The following is a 16,196-nucleotide window of genomic DNA, read 5'->3' on the forward strand; positions in this document are numbered from 1 at the left end:
TGCTCCTGCCAAGCCACCCACGGGCTCTCCGGGGGGCGGCTGAGCCCCGCCGCCGCCGGGCAAGGGCCAGGTTATGTCGCAAACCGGGACACCGACACCTGCGCTGCCCCCCTAAAACGCTGGTTAGAGAGGAACAGCGCCCGTCCCCGCAGCCAACCCGGCGGCAGGTGCGGGGGGGCCGCCCCCGCAGCCAGCCAGAGCCCAGCGCCGCCGCAGGGACGGGCTTCCCGGCTTGGCCGGGGGATTTGATTCCCCGAACTCGGGGCTCACATGACGGATGACTGTCGTCGGAACCCCCTGCTTCTCACGGGTTTCACCCTCGTCTGTGGACTTGGCTTTCCTCTGGGTTTTGTTTGGATTTTTTGTGTCTTCTATATTGTTTGGGTTTTTTCTGGGGGGAGGGGGAGGATTGGAGGAGTATTTTTCTCCCCCCCCCCCCCTTTTTTGTTTTCGAAAGAGTTCCCCCATCATTACGTAGCAGCCAGATTTTGTTGGGAGTATTTCCAGTGTAACAAACACGTGATTGGCGGGGGAAGGGAGGAAGGGAGGGGGAAGAGGGTGTCGACTCATCTGCACTGAAACTCGCTCTGGCCGATGCACACCTGCCCTGCCGTACAGTGACCCGGCTGCAGCGCCGAGCGGGCGCATGACAGAGCGGCGGCCCGGTACCCAGCCCGGGATTCAAGGAAAGCACCTGACCCTCTGTTTGTCACACCCCTGGAAAGCCCCCTTCACCCAGCTATTGGCTATTCTGCTTGGGTTGCTCGCACTTTGTTTTTTTCCACAAAAGCTTGGGGGAAGGGAAGGGGGAATCTGCTCTATTCCAGCACAGGGTGGAAAAATTTTCTGCACTCTCAGAGTTCTGTGGGACAGGGAAACTACCCTGATCCAAACAGCAACAGGCAAAGCACTGGTATGCCAGGATTCCAGGATTTCTAAGTTTTATCTTCTGCAGGCTTAATGCAAACAGTCTCTTATAACCAGATAAACAATTCAGCTAGGCTACTGCTGTTCCTGTTGCTAGGTAAATGCACAAACACACCTGTAGTGCTGAATCGAAGTCTGTTGGAGCCTCACGGTGCTCTTTACTGCCACCGTGATCACCCACCACCACCCTCCAGTTCTCATAGCTGGGTCCTTTAAAATGAAATCCAGAAAAACCATAAGGGTACCATGGGCAGGGAAGGGTCCTTGCTTTCATCTGCTTATGAAGACATCTACATATTGCGTACACTTAATCACATGCAAGCCCCTGTAGAATTGTGTCTCACTTCAAAGTGTTATACAGAGAAGATAAAACCTGACAGAGTAACAGTTCAAGAGCAGAAATAGTAGGAGAGTTAAAAAAAAAAATCTACAGGCAAATATACATATAGGTATAGCAAAGGCTAAACAGATGCCCCCCTATTTTTCTTCATTAAAAAAAAGCCATATAAAGGAAGGTTAAAAGAAAAGACAAGAAACTTTAGTGGCACTTTTCCAAATTATTTAGTTATAAAAGTAATCTGAAACACTGCCTTTACTTCAAATATTATTCCCATTGCATTTGAGCAAAAAAAAAAAAAAATAGCAGTACATGAGTTCACTCTGTTCAAGGCTACACTTCACACACCCAGCCTTTAGGCCTGTCATTGCAGATGACCTGTTGAAGAGTAGAACTTGGTCACAGAGCTCCTGTTGAGCTCAGAGATGCATCTGTGAGGAGCAGCTCGCAGGAGAGGGTCTTCAACTAATCTGGTAACTACTGTTTGCAAGTCCTGCAGAACAACAAACTTTTGAAAGCGAGTGACATATTTGCGAAGTCACAAAACTTGTCAGAGGAATTAGCAGCACATCTCTTTTCCTTAAACTAGATTAACTTCACAAGAACGTTTTCAGACAGAAATTATAATAGAGAACATAAGACTTGCAAAATGACAACTTATTTTATGAGGAAAAAACCCTCTCCTGTGCATACATAATTCCATGAGGAGATTAACATACAAGCCACAATCCCCCTTCCTCCCAGGGAGGCAGATGGGAGGGACAGAATACAGAAGTGAGTTTTGAGGGGAAAAAAAATTACTGTTCCTTTCAGTTGGAACAAACCCAGTATCTTTTTCATTACTGTTTACTTTTCCCCCCTTTCATGAGATCAGCAGGGATATTATTGGAAACAGTAATTCTATAAACGAACACAGCCAGCCTGTGCATTAAAATTCTGACTATTTCCAAAGAGACACCCAGGCAGTTTTCAAAAGCAGCTACCATCAGAATCCTGCTTAGTTCTACCACAGGAGAACTGAAGCTGCAAGATGGGGTTTGCTGGGGGGAGGAAACAAGAACCATATAGAAATTTCTAGTTCAAGCTGACTTTACAGTTTATGGACAGAATAAACAGTGGTACAAAAAAAAAAAAAAAAGGCTATTTTGTGTAGCCAAGCCATATCAGACATCTGTGCAGAAACGTGATATGGAAAAACATGTACTTCTGCTCAGCCTGAGTAGTTTCAGAACTAATTAATTGTTCTGAAGTACACATGCTCTAAGGAGCTCACACATATTTGTAGCCTTCATTGCAGCTGTTAAAGGCAGATGAAAACATATACAGGTATTTTGTACTTAAGTGTACCATACACACCCATAATTATAGTCCCTCATAATTCTTCCTTCCTTTTTCCCAAGTAGCATATAGATCAGAGCAATCCTGCAAACTATTTCTATTCAGGTCTAACATATTCTGCACCCTGGTTCTCACAGCAGCTCTATTATATCTTGAAAGGTGCTAGTTGATACTCCTACCTTGAAACAGATGAAGTAACTCCAAAATGATTTATTATTCCCATCCAATTATGAAAGAATAAAACACACTGAAGCCCAATGTTGGTAGAATATTAAATCATAAGGAGATTTTTCATCAGCATACACTTGCTAAATATTTAACACCACCTAACAAAAAGAAATTCTACAATTTTGGAATTAAATGCATTTCAGCAACGACATGAATTCTAGGTCTCCAGATTATTATTTCAATCATTCATTAGTTCTCTTTCTTCATCAAGGGTTTTAGAACAGGATCAAAAAAACTTACCTTGTAAAATCACAATTAATGTCACTATGTTTTGGCAACCAAACAAGTGGATGAAAAGATAAGCCACAAAAGAAATCATAAGACGAGTTTTTCCATCACTACTTCATAAGCACCAGCTGCAAAGTACACAGCACTGCCCTACTACTGCCCCCTACTACTAAGGGCCTTAAGAAACACCTTTATAAGTCATCACAGCTAGCCCAAGCACTGATTCGGCTGCTCTGATAGCAAGCCTACCCCAACAAGCCAATAGAAGCTGAAACCAAGTAAACATTTAAAAAACAAACAAACAAACAAAAAAACACAAACACTGAAAGAAGTCTACTACTTCCTATAAAACTCGAAGCTGCCAAGACAAGCACTGCCATACTAAGCACACACACTTCTTTTACGTTACCACGTTGTATGAAGAACCCGCGAGCAAAGAAACCTCAGTGAAGCTCACTCAGCTCAGCTCAGCTCAGCTCAACCCAACCCAACCCAGCCCAGCCCAGCCTAACCGAGCCCACCTCAATCCCCAGGAGGAAAAACGCCGAGAGCAAAGGCCGCCCCGCGGGCTGCCCGAGTTACCTGCGGCCTCCAGCGCTCCTGGTCCGGCCCTGCTGCCCGACTGCCGAGGCGCTACTGCCGCCCGCCCTTCCCAAGCTTTCAAAGGAGGCGGGAAGCGGCGCCAGGCCAATGGCAGCGGGAGCCGGCCCAGGGAGCCGCCCCGCAGGTGCCCGGCCGGGCTCGGGAGGGAACGGGCGCCGCTGATCCCGCTGCCGCTCTGAGCGGCGTCCTGCTTGGCGCGGCCCGAGGCAGCTCCCGAGGGCAGAGGCTTCCTCCAGCCACACTCTTTCCACTTAACGAGACTTACAAACCTGTGATTATTGTCTCCCGTTAGTCTAACCTTGATGCTCTCTACAGTTTACATTCCTCAAAAGTTGTTATATTAGCTGTTTTCGTAATCAGCAGCTAGGCAGAGATACTAAGTTTTTCAAACTATTTTTCCAAAGGCTTATGTAGTATTGAGAATGTCCCTGGATAATGTCAGGAAAAAAAAAACCAAAACAAAACAACCTGAAGCTTTGTGGAATTATACTCCCTGCTAAAGCTCATGAGAATACCAAATTTAGACTACAGAGATTTTTTTTTGTTTTGTTTTAACAAAGCAATAAGTTAAAACAAACTTTCTACTTTCCCCTCAATATTTCGCTTACATAAGCAGAAAAAGCTGTATCACAGCTATCCTATTTTTTCCTTTGGATACTCTTGTGGGATCATAGAATCATAGAATGGTTTAGGTTGGAAGGGAACCTTGAAGATCACCCAGTTCCGACCGCCCTGCCGTGGGCAGGGACACCTTCAACTAGAATGGGTTGCTCAGGCCCCATCCAACCTGGCCTTGAACACTTCCAGGGATGGGGCATCCACAACTGCCCTGGGCAACCTGTCAGTGCCTCAGCACCCTCATAGTGAAGAATTTTTTCCTGATATAATTAGAAACAGGATGGGGTGGAGAGGGTATGTTTGCTTGTTTGATTTTGGTAATTCTTTTAATATTCAAACTATCTGGAATCAGACACACTTTAGAAGCTGTGAAATAAGAGATCTGGTTCAGTTTCTTTAAACCAGTTTCTCTTATGAGTGAAGCCAAAAATTGATTTTCTATCTAAAAATATATGCATCCAGAATCACTGTCTCTGGCTTCAGAGCACTTTCTAGACACAACAACAGCACATGAATTAAATGTTGTTCTTGTATGAAACAAGGCTTCAGAAGAAATAGCAAGAGTGCAGGTCCTTACTTGACAGAGGGTGTAGGGAGGAAACGGGAGATCAGGAAACAATAAAAATAAATTCTGGTTTACCGTCTCTGTGTGGAAGCAAGGTGATTCTACGAAACTGCCTCAAGCAGAAGTACAGGAAATATTCTCAACCTTTTTAGGAAAAGAGGTAACATTTTTGGAAACAACTAGATGATCAGAAGAATGATGCCAGACAGCTAAAAAGGCTTATTAAGGCTTTTCTGCAACATCATAAGGATTTCTGGATATGACATTAAATGCATGAAAATTAAGAGAAGAGTTCTGTGCTGTAACAATTGTCACAAAGTCAACTGACAGGTGAATTGGTCCATTTTCTTTGCTACTCAGCCTTATCTACTATATCTTCTCTTCATGCTCCTGAATAGTTTTCCTCTCGCACTTCTCTGATTCCATCTTTCCCACATAGCTTCCTTTTAATTTCTTGGCCTTATGACTTTTCTGCAGCAGGCCCATATTCTGAAACAGAATAGTTGGACTAAACCTGTGACTGCTAGACAACGTCCTCTTCGACAAAAAGTTTGTAGGGCTTTTCCCCAGTAAAGCAAAACAAAGACTCCTAAATTTTAATAAAACTAACAGTAGCTGAACAGGAGTTGCTAGATGATCTCTATTTGTCTCTACATGCCTCTGCTTTTTCTATGAAGGAGAATTTTATCTTATTCAGCTGGGAGAGGAGAAAAAATAGAAGGAAAAGGAAGTAAGACTGGAACGTGAATGAGCAATACAAAACTGCTAAGATATACCTCTCCTTATTGAAGTTTATGAGCAATATAATTTTTATCTCATTATCTTACATTTTAGGATTCTATTGCTATGAAGACTTTTTTTAGCAAAAATTATTTTTAAACCTAAGCAGTTGACACAATTGCATGAGGGACAGTTGGCCTACTTAAAAAAAAAAAAAGTGGCTGCTGTTATCATCTGAGTGTAAATTCAGTATGAAACATATGGACAGATCATACTAGGGTAACCTCCTATCTAACTGGCTGATCTGGCTCTGGTAGCAGGCAATGCAAGAAGCTTCAGAAGAGGCACAATGGTAATATCAATAAAAGCTGGGTAAAGGACAGAAAGGAGTAAAGGATCCTTCTATTCTAGCTGCTTATCTACTTACCCTTCCAAATTAGAATCATAGAATTGTTAAAGTTGGAAAAGACCTTTAAGACCATCAAGTCCAACCATTTACCTAGCACCACCATCATGTACACCATTAAACCATGTCCTCAAGTGCCACATCCACACATTTTTTGAACACTTACAGAGATAGTGACTCCACTACTTCCTTGGGCAGTCTGTTCCAAGGCTTTACAACACTTTTCATGAATTTTTTTTTTCCTAATATCTAATCTAAACCTCCTCTTGTGCAACTTGAGGCCATTTCCTTTTGTTTTCTTTCTGCATAGCATAACAGGAGGTGCATTTTCTCCTTTTAAATAAACAGACCAGCAACCAACAAGTTAGTTTTAATGAAGTTATGCACTGAACACCTGAAAATTGCTGCTTTTGGTATTTTTTTTTGTTTGTATGTTCTGATACTCCTCTGTTAAGTAAGATCTTAATACAATCCCATTCCTATTTCTCCCAGTTTAAAAAAGTTTGAGGAAAACTACAGAAGGTATACAAAATAGTCTCAAATGAAATTTTGCTATGACTTTGTCCAAGACTGTAGAATAAAGTCTGTGAAATGGCTAAAGACATTCTGACAGATATCCTTCAAGTAAGTGAATGAGTCATGAACCTCCAAGATAAAGAAGCAAAAGACAGAGCTGACTCATGTATCAGTTCTGAATTTCAAATATGACATGCTTCTTTTGATATTCTCTGTATTAGCAGGACTTTAACATGTCTTCTTTTTCACAGGACTCAAAAGATAAATGAGTTTGGTAAAAAGATGCATGTCTCCTTTTGTTCCACTATATTCGAAATGTATTCATAGTAGTTTTGGGCTTATTCTTATATAGGAGCAAAATGCCTTGGTGCTACTTATTAAAGTCATGGCCAAAAGATTTAGTGCAAAGGCCACAACTGAGAAAATGTTGTCTAGTGGATGATTTTTTAGACTGAAAAACATAAATCTTTATTGCAATTTCTATGTATCATCACACAGATATGATTAGACGGCTTCTAATGGCATGAAGTCAAAGGATCAAGGTATTGTTATGTCCTGCCAAATGCACATTTACCATCATAAAAATATGTTCTAGAGTGGCTTTTCCTTTGATTCATATTTTCAAATTGATTTGGAGGAGGATGCAGAATGGGTGAGTCATAATACAAGGAAAAGCGCTCTTCCTATAATCCTCTGAGAAAAATGTTCTCAGGTCTCTAGCTTGAGAAGAGGTGCAGATCTCAGAACAGACAAGGAGGCTAACAGTTTTCCATGAAATGTCTCAATGGAAAACACAATAGCATGATCTTGACTTTAGGTACTACAAGTTTATATGTGGCAGACCGATGAGATGTCTTCATTGTTAAGAGTCTAGATTCTTGTTCTGCTCTTATAAATAAACCACAGGGAGTTGTAAATATAGATATCTCCAAGGTTGCACACACTAGGAAAAGCAAGAGAAATTAAGACGGAAATGGAAGTGTATTTTGCAATCTGAAGTTGATAGGAAACTTCTATCTAGTAGGAATATAATTGATACTCATTAATTATGCACTGAGCTGATTTGGCATTCTGCCAGTTCAGGGATAGGCATAAAAAGTATGAAAGTATTAAAAATTTACAGTGGAATAGGCTTTGAAGAAGGAACTATACTGACACTAGAAATATGAAGATCCTTATCTGCCTTTCAGAGTACGAAGAAAAGCAAAGCAGATATCATACTCTGACTGAAGAGTAGTACTCCCTTCTGACTCAGGAGTAACTGAGTGACTTGAGGAAATGCTGCTGATCATATAACTACTTTGAGAAAGCACTGGCATCCACAGCCCTGACGATAATACTGTAAGTTACTTACCAAATGTAATTAATGAAAAAAAAATAAAATTAACACATTTCCCTGAACCAAAAGCAGACTTTGTTGATCCTCCCATAGAAATAATTCCAGGCAAGCATTTTTCTAGTCCATCTGAAAAATTTGCAGCACCCATGGTCTTTTCTAAGGCAAAAGAAAAAAAAAGAATAAAAAACCCTGATGCAAATATCCAGTATGGACTCTCACTCAAATCTCTTATTTCCACTCTGCTTGATACTTGCATTTTCTAAACATTATTTTATAACTTTGTTAATTTCTTCACAAAAATGTTGAGGGAAGGGCTAATGAGAATACCAGAAAAATACTGCAACAACAGAGAACTATGCCACAGTAAGCAATCATGGCTAAACTAGATACTGTAGCCACTGGGAGTTAGTTAATTAGCACCTTCTTCTTCACCTTTCTGCTAGAGCCTGGGACACATGACAGATAGGGATGGCACAATCCACAGTGAAAATGTATTTTCACATCACCTAACAGTCATAAGTAATGATTCTATGTTATGAGTCTATGTAATGATTCCTGGAGATTTCATGCTGCAGTGATTATGCAACTTAGTTAAACATTGTAATTAGAGGTACTGAGGTTTTTTTAATCTCTTTTTAAAACCTATTGTTACTGAATTCAAAATGCCATTCTTTGCATCTTAAGGAGTTGTTGTTTTGCTGTCATATGGAGACAAGGAGAAGGACAAACTAGAAACTGTCCCTAGTATATATGTCCTTATTTGTGATTCTGACTCCTGTTACAGAGAGGAAGAAGGGGAAATCAGATTTTTAGAGTAGGCACAGGATATCTCCTACAGCAAAAAATATAAGATCTAGAATGTAAGGTGGAATACAAGTGTCTTATATTCCTTACATCTCTGGAATCGTGGGGATTAACAGCCTTTGGCTGAAAGATCATGATCTAGCTTCCACTGGCATCCCAAGAACAGAAGAAGAACTGGAACCCACCAGTGGCCAGTGCCAATCATTTCCATTCCACTTTTTTCCTATACATCACTACAGTCCACATGCTAATGATAGCTGGTTTATGATCATGCAGTCTTTTATGCCGACATCAGCTTCTGGGATGATTTTTCCAAATTTCTCTTAAAACAGTTGCAATACTTAATGGTCACTTGTAGAATTACATTTTAGTTCTTATAATGGATTTGTGGAAACAACTTTCTAGAGTAGCAAAGGTTTTATGCCACTGTCCTTTAAAAAAATGCCAGGCGGACTAGGGCACAAATGGGATGAATGCAAATATTGCTGACTGCAAATGTCCAAAAAGCTTAAAGAAAAACTGGTCATTGATTTTCATTTTGGCAGAGGGGACTGCAATTTGCCTACATTTGCTCTACTTACCTAAATTTTCCTTGAGACTATCAGAGTTACATCTTATTTTCTGTCCTAAACTCTTAAGCAGTGCTTCACACTGCCTGTTAAAAAGTTGTCACGTTCACCAGAGTTAGCTGCAAATTGAATCAGAGACTTCATCAGCCAGGAATAGACCTCTTGTGAACCCATCCTTAAAGTTGGGTTAACACTCAATTCAGGCCACACTGCCCAGACCTTTGTCCATTTGGGTCTTGAAAACCTCTGAGACCCCACAGTCTCTCTAGAAAACCTGCACCAATACTTAAGTATCATCATACTGAAATATGTTTTCTTTATATCTAGCTGGAACATCCTTTCCCAATTTCTGATTGCTGTTTCTCATTCTCTTTTCTTGTCCCACTGTAGAGAGCCTGGCATCAGAGTTTTGATCGGTAACTTCCTCGAGCATTGGAAGGCTGCTGCTAGGTCTTCACTAGGGCTTTTCTTCTGACAAATTTATTATCTGCTTTAATAGATCTTCTGCTAAATCTGTAAAGTGTTTAGGGAGGTATTGGATTGACAGTTTTGGTGTTAATGGAAATTCATTAAGTTCTGCAGGTCACTGATAAAATCCTTGAAATTCTACTAAATTTCTATCACAGAATCTTCTGAACTGGAAGGGACCCACAAGGATGGAGTCCAACTCTTAAGTGAATGGCCCATACAGGGGACTGAAACTGTCACCCTGGCATTACTAACACCAAGTTTTAACAAACTGTATTATAAAACATTGAGAAAAATGTTTGTGGACTTAACATTTTTAAGAAAAATCCAACATTTTTAAGAGAAATGCAGAATCACACTTTATTTCAGTCCTTAGGCACCAAGTAAGTGATGGGTTATAATCATCAGCAATTTTCTGATCTAGAAATAAGTTTTCAAAATAAAATGGAAGAAAGCCCTATATCACCTTTTCTGTATGCTAGGATAATGTGAAAAAGGTTGAGAACAACAACAATTTCTCTTCTGCAGGATTTAAAATGACTACTTAAATTTTCTTAATCAAGAATAGAAGCTGTAGTATGAGAATAATGGTTATAAATATTTCATTTTCATACTGACTACTCAGTTATAAAAAACTTTAATTCTTACTGATGGTAGAATTCAAGACAGTCATGAATTGCCAAACTCAAATTCTTGAAGGATATATAAAGTGACTGCTTGTCTTCTGCCTAAATTTACTATAAGTTCCTTATTCATTCTTATTTTCATCACCCTCCTCTCCTACTCCTCCCTGTGCTCTGCAAATTTTCTCATGGCTGAGGTACTTTATATTCTTGCTTTCATTCAAGGTTTGTATGATGTGCCTTCATTCCTTTATAAGACTCTCAAGGTAACAAAAAGTTAAGATTTTGTTGAATGACTTACACATTTAAGTCAATAAGAAAATAAAGATATGGTTATTTTTTACATATTGTAACAGTGTCTTCTTTAAATGTTAACCTAAGTTTTACATAATTTTAATGTTTTCAATCGTTCTTCCAATATTAGTATGCAATGGATATTCAGCTGATTTTTATAATAATTTCTTATTAGTAATACAATATTCAGTATTTTTTATCTATATGAATCCAGGCTTTGTAGAAAGGAAAGTATTATGGTTTTTCCCAGTTATTAGATAAAAATAGGATTGTACAGTGGTGGCTTCTCCAAGGTTCAGCTGCACATCAGAAACAGGATGAGGTTTTCTGACTTCAGCTCACTGACCTATGTACTATAAGCAAACATCGCACTATTTTTTATCAGTGGGAAATCTAGTGTGTCTAGAATAAACAAATCTTGGAAATTTCAAATAAACCCAGAACGAAAACATGTTGGTATAGGCGGAGTGGCTGTGTGCACGGTTGCACAGATGTGAGACAGATCAGGCCTCTGGTATATGGAGTATGGGAAGAAACTTCAGAATCAGAAAGTGCTGGAATAATCCTTTTAGCATCACTTTATTGTGATATTGTTCCAAGAATATTACAGAGGGAAAGAAGGCCACATAAACCCACAGTGTTATGCTAAACTTTGTTAGCCTGCCAAAAAACATAAAATCCGAAACTGTATAGAAGATAAGGAATAGGGAACACTGTAAATCTACTGTTTATCTTGGGATTTTAAAATAAAAGACTGGAATTCTATTTCCATCTCTGCATTGCAATGTTGGGCAAGTTGCTTGTAATTATATTTTTTACGTATTTTCACTGTTTTTTGATAGCCCAGTTACACGGAACTTGTGACCGGCCCCCTCTATCAAAGATTTTGATGGGTTGGAACTCTATTCTGAATCTCTCAAATAAGTTCATATACGTATTTTGGGGCCGTAATTTTTCTTCCCATTCATCTGTCCATTTTTAAAATACTTTTGAGATTCTCATCTAAAAGTGAAAACCTGGAAAACTGACTGTATGTCTGCACTTTATTACCAAATACGGGGGAAAAGTTAAGTTTGTCTGTATTATGCATTTATTGACTTCCCAGGCTTTTGCATGAATACATACTAAAGAGGTTGGTTGTTTTTTTTCTATACAAGTATATTGCTTGTATTAAGTACTGCTAATGTCAGCTCAGCTAAGATATCCTAAGTCCTAATGGATGTGCACTTGTATTAGTTGCAATCATTACAGCTTTTAAAAACCCCTTCTTAGTTTATAAAAATTAGCTGTATAAGGGAAACTGCAGGGACCTCCATGTTTCAACAATATATCCTGTACAGCTTCTAAATAAATAAATAATAATTAAAAAAATATGACATCTCTTATACCAAATACAAACCTCAATGACAGTAATGGGAAAAACATGGACTAAAATACTGTTTCTTTCCATCTGAAAACTTGTATTGCACAGCAGTTGTGTGTATTTCCTAAAATTATATTGACAGCAGCACTGAAAAAACAGACATTCACCTTGCTAACGACCTCTGGTTTTGGCAAGGTAATAAGTACGAGAAAAGAGAAGATCTGTTCTTACCATAAACAGGAAAAGATGCTTTATAACAGCAGCATTTGCTAGCACCTCTAAAATTAACTCTGGGTCAAATTTTTTTTAGAATTAATACAGAGCAGCTCAGCCTATAGACACATTAAAGAATATATTTCGAACCATGTTCTAAAATAGTACACGTGGAAACAAAAACATAAATTTGTACTGAGTATTCATTTTCTCTTATAAATTGTCTGGCCTACAGTTTTTTCATCTTTCCCTATGATTGAAACATAAGTTAAGTCTTGTAGACTTTCAAGAAGTTACTTACATTTCACTTGAGCTATGATAAAATGTGTTAAGTATCAATACTGCTACAGTTTGCTAAACTACCTCCTACTACGGTAGTTAAATATGATGCCTATAAAATTGTTGAATATTGTTTCTTGAATATCAGGGACAAACAATTTCCTACATTTTCTAATTTCCATGGTACAATCAAAAATGCTGGATGTGTGGCAAATGTAATCTATCTTAAGACGTTGCTGTTTACAGCAACTAACCACTTACACTGGTTTCTGTCCATTTTTTGAGATTAATCAAATAGATTCCAGTTAAAAATTAATGTCAAATAAATTTTCAGATTATATACTAGGGCATCACTGTATTCTAGATTCTCCTATATTCTGCTAGGTTACAAAGCTTAAGTCTCAAATGTAGAAATTCAAATCAGATCCAAATAATTCTGGACAGAGCTAGCTATCATCATTCATATAAATATTAATCATATTATCAGTATAAAGACTAATCTGTGTACTTTGTAGAACTCAAATATTCACAGACAAAGGCCTTTCTATGCAGTTTTCTACCCACTTGTAACCATAGAGCCAAATACGTGTAGGCCATCTAAATAACCACATTTCCTTATGTCTAATTTTCTGTTGTGCATAAAAGCAAAAATATGACAAAATATGTCTAAAACATCCTGCTATCCTCATTATGGAAACACAGCTTCTAACTGTTAGCATATATACACAGATTCAAGATAGCAATAAACCCTGAAAAACTAAGTCATTATTTTTCCCTAAGCAGAGCACTGCAAAGCAACTTTTTCTTTTTTTCTTCTATGTAACTTTTTAATTATAAGAAAAATAAAAGAACTAAAAATCACTAAAAATTAACTACTTAATTAATGGGTAGCTTGTATGATTTAAAGAAAATAATCTGTATTGAATCGGTGCATATGTTTGCAATTTGTTCTTCAAAAAGAACACTGTGGCATTTTGCAGTAGCTGGCATATACAGCAGTGGGTATGTTTTATATCTCTATTGATCCTTTGTGGTGTCTTGTAAAAGAGGTCTGTAAATTATTCAGTAAAGGTATAAAATTTACCTTTACTGAAATCCATTTTAAGGGCAGCAGAATTATAATGTCAGTTGGCTTAGCTATAGTGATTTCTAACAATCATTCAGTTACTAATAATACCTCAACCACCACGTAAAAACCATCCTCAGACACTGAATACAAAAGCAGTGGTGCAAAGTAAGTTTAGATAACAGGCCTCACAAGGCACCTTAATGGTACATCTCATTCCCCCAGAAGTACTAGCCCGCTTATGTTCTTTCAGGGCAGTAAACAAACCCATGTGAATAATAAATGATCAGTCCTAGAGCCTTGAGACCAACACTCTTCAACACATTGAACAGTGTCTTACCACATGGCTGTTTCCCTGAATAGGCATTGCATTATAAAGCAACTTAGTGAAATGATCCAGGTTTGCAGTTTTTAAGAGGAATGGAATCAGGCCTTCAGTGGGCACTCTGAAACAGTACTGACTAAAGTCACTAGTCTTCTTGGGCTCCTCAGTTCAGCAGTGCAGAAACAAAAATAAGTTTGTAAAATGATCATCTGAATGATTAAATGAGTATGTAGACATATTGTTTGCAGAAAATGTATACATACAAGAACAGATAATACTATTTGGATACACTGATAATTGTTATCACAATTGGGGGATGAGTACTGAGGAGGGAAAAGGTAGTGACAGCTCAAGACTAGGAATAAGCATCTGTTACAGTCTCACATTTTGGACCAAGAGATTGCTACACAGATACTCATAAAGAACTGGTAGAGTTTTAAGTTTGCTTCTCTTTTCTCAAGTGTTTCTAAGCCTGTTGGGCAAGGCATCAAGCAGCCAATGGGTACAATTATGCTGTCTCCTTAGGCTGAGGTCATCCTGAGTGGCACATAAAATAGCTGAAGTAGTGTAACTGTTGTAGCACAAGAACTTGGTGCCAGCAAGTTGTCCAAATATTTACTTACCTTTACAGGCAGCTTGTACAGCTGACACTGAACTGCTTGCTGCCATGGCTACACTGTTTCCAGTAGCTGAACTACTTCATTCAAACCTAGCTTGAGTTTCTCTTTAAAAGTCTGCAGATATGACTCTGTATCTCTACAAGGTATATAACCTTAGCTACCAATATGCAAATTTTTCTATTCACTTTCTATAGCATATAAGGCATTGGAGGATTAGGTCAAATATATCAATGAGAAAAGAATCTTACATATAAAGCACAATTACTGTGTGACAACGGTAAAGGGATTACATGCTAAAGCATGTAAAGCCAGATGAATTTCATAGAATCATAGAATCAGCTGGGTTGGAAGGGATCTCTGAGATCATCAAGTCCAACTTTTGATTCACTACTGCTGTGGTTACTAGACCATGGCACTAAGTGCCACATCCAGTCTCATCTTAAAAACCTCCAGGGATGGAGAATCCACCACTTCCCTGGGCAGCCCATTCCAATACCTGATTACCCTCTCTGTAAAGAATTTCTTCCTAATATCCAACCTACACCTTCCCTGGCAGAGCTTAAGACCATGCCCTCTTGTCTTACTGAAAGCTGCCTGGGAGAAGAGGCCAACTCCCACCTGGCTACAACCTCCTTTCAGGTAGTTGTGGAGAGTGATGAGGTCTCCCCTGAGCCTCCTCTTCTCCAGGCTAAACAGCTCCAGCTCCCTCAGCCTCTCCTCAAAAGACTTGTGTTCCAGTCCCTTCACCAGCCTTGTTGCTCTTCTCTGGACCTGCTCCAGCACCTCAATATCCTTCCTGAACTGAGGGGCCCAGAACTGGACACAGTACTCCAGGTGAGGCCTCACCAGCGCTGAGTACAGGGGAAGAATCACTTCCCTGGTCCTGGTGGCCACACTGTTCCTGATCCAGGCCAGGATGCCATTGGCCTTCTTGGCCACCTGGGCACACTGCTGGCTCATGTTCGGCTTCCTGTCAATCCAAACTCCCAGGTCCCTTCCTGCCTGGCTGCTTTCCAGCCACTCTGTGCCCAGCCTGTAGCACTGCAGGGGGTTGTTGTGGCCAAAGATGTTTCTCAAAATGCCTTAGCATCACTAACTTCTCAGGAAACATTCAAGGCATTCCAGGATTTAAATTTGGGCTATGGACAGTCTTCTGGCATTTAGAGTCTGCAAGTAAAATCTACATTGTTCCTTTTTCTTTTTTTTTTTACTTTCTTGTTATGTTTTGCTACAGATCTAGCACAGCCTTGCCTACAGCTTTGACATATTACAAATCATGTTACTGTAATTAAAGCTGTACTGTTGAACTGGTAAGTGGATTGGATGCTGGAAAATGGAGTTCAGCATAGACTGCTTGATTTCAGTTTACTACTCTGTACCAAACCCAGATGTATTTACTCACCCTCCAATTTAGTGATGCATGTCTGTAAGGAGGAATTATATTAATAATTACAATACCAAGTGCCCTATTTTTCAGTTGCCTCATAAACTCCCATGTAACTTGCCTTTAGATAGAACACATTTATAAAGATAAAAATAGATCAACCTTATTCAAATAGTTATGGTTTATCATTTAACTTAATTGTCCTATTGCAACCTTCCCTTGGATTACCTGATTCCACATATTCTTCACTATAAACTTCCTAAATATTTATATATGAAATATTTGTTATTTTATACACACACACACACACACACACATATACACACACACACAAATTCATTCAGCTAACTCTTGAGGGGTTAA

The 16,196-nt window shown here is 39.1% G+C and overlaps 1 protein-coding gene across 3 annotated transcripts in view; it reads right to left on the reverse strand.

The window, feature by feature from the left end:
- The window catches only part of SGMS2 (sphingomyelin synthase 2), a 58,226-nt gene that overhangs the window by 38,458 nt on the left and 3,572 nt on the right, over positions 1–16,196 (reverse strand). Inside the window, exon 1 of one of the 3 annotated variants that reach the window (XM_027636283.1) lies at positions 4,270–4,331. The exons of 1 other annotated variant lie outside the window; for it this stretch is intronic. The gene's annotated coding sequence lies outside the window, so the exon portion shown is untranslated. Of the gene's footprint in view, positions 1–3,640; positions 3,787–4,269; positions 4,332–16,196 lie in introns of those variants that run through there. One more of the 3 variants, XM_027636279.1, reaches the window with a different exon arrangement.

Source organism: Corapipo altera, unplaced genomic scaffold (assembly GCF_003945725.1).
Source record: "Corapipo altera isolate COAL_440 unplaced genomic scaffold, ASM394572v1 22b, whole genome shotgun sequence".
NCBI classification, from domain to species: domain Eukaryota; kingdom Metazoa; phylum Chordata; class Aves; order Passeriformes; family Pipridae; genus Corapipo; species Corapipo altera.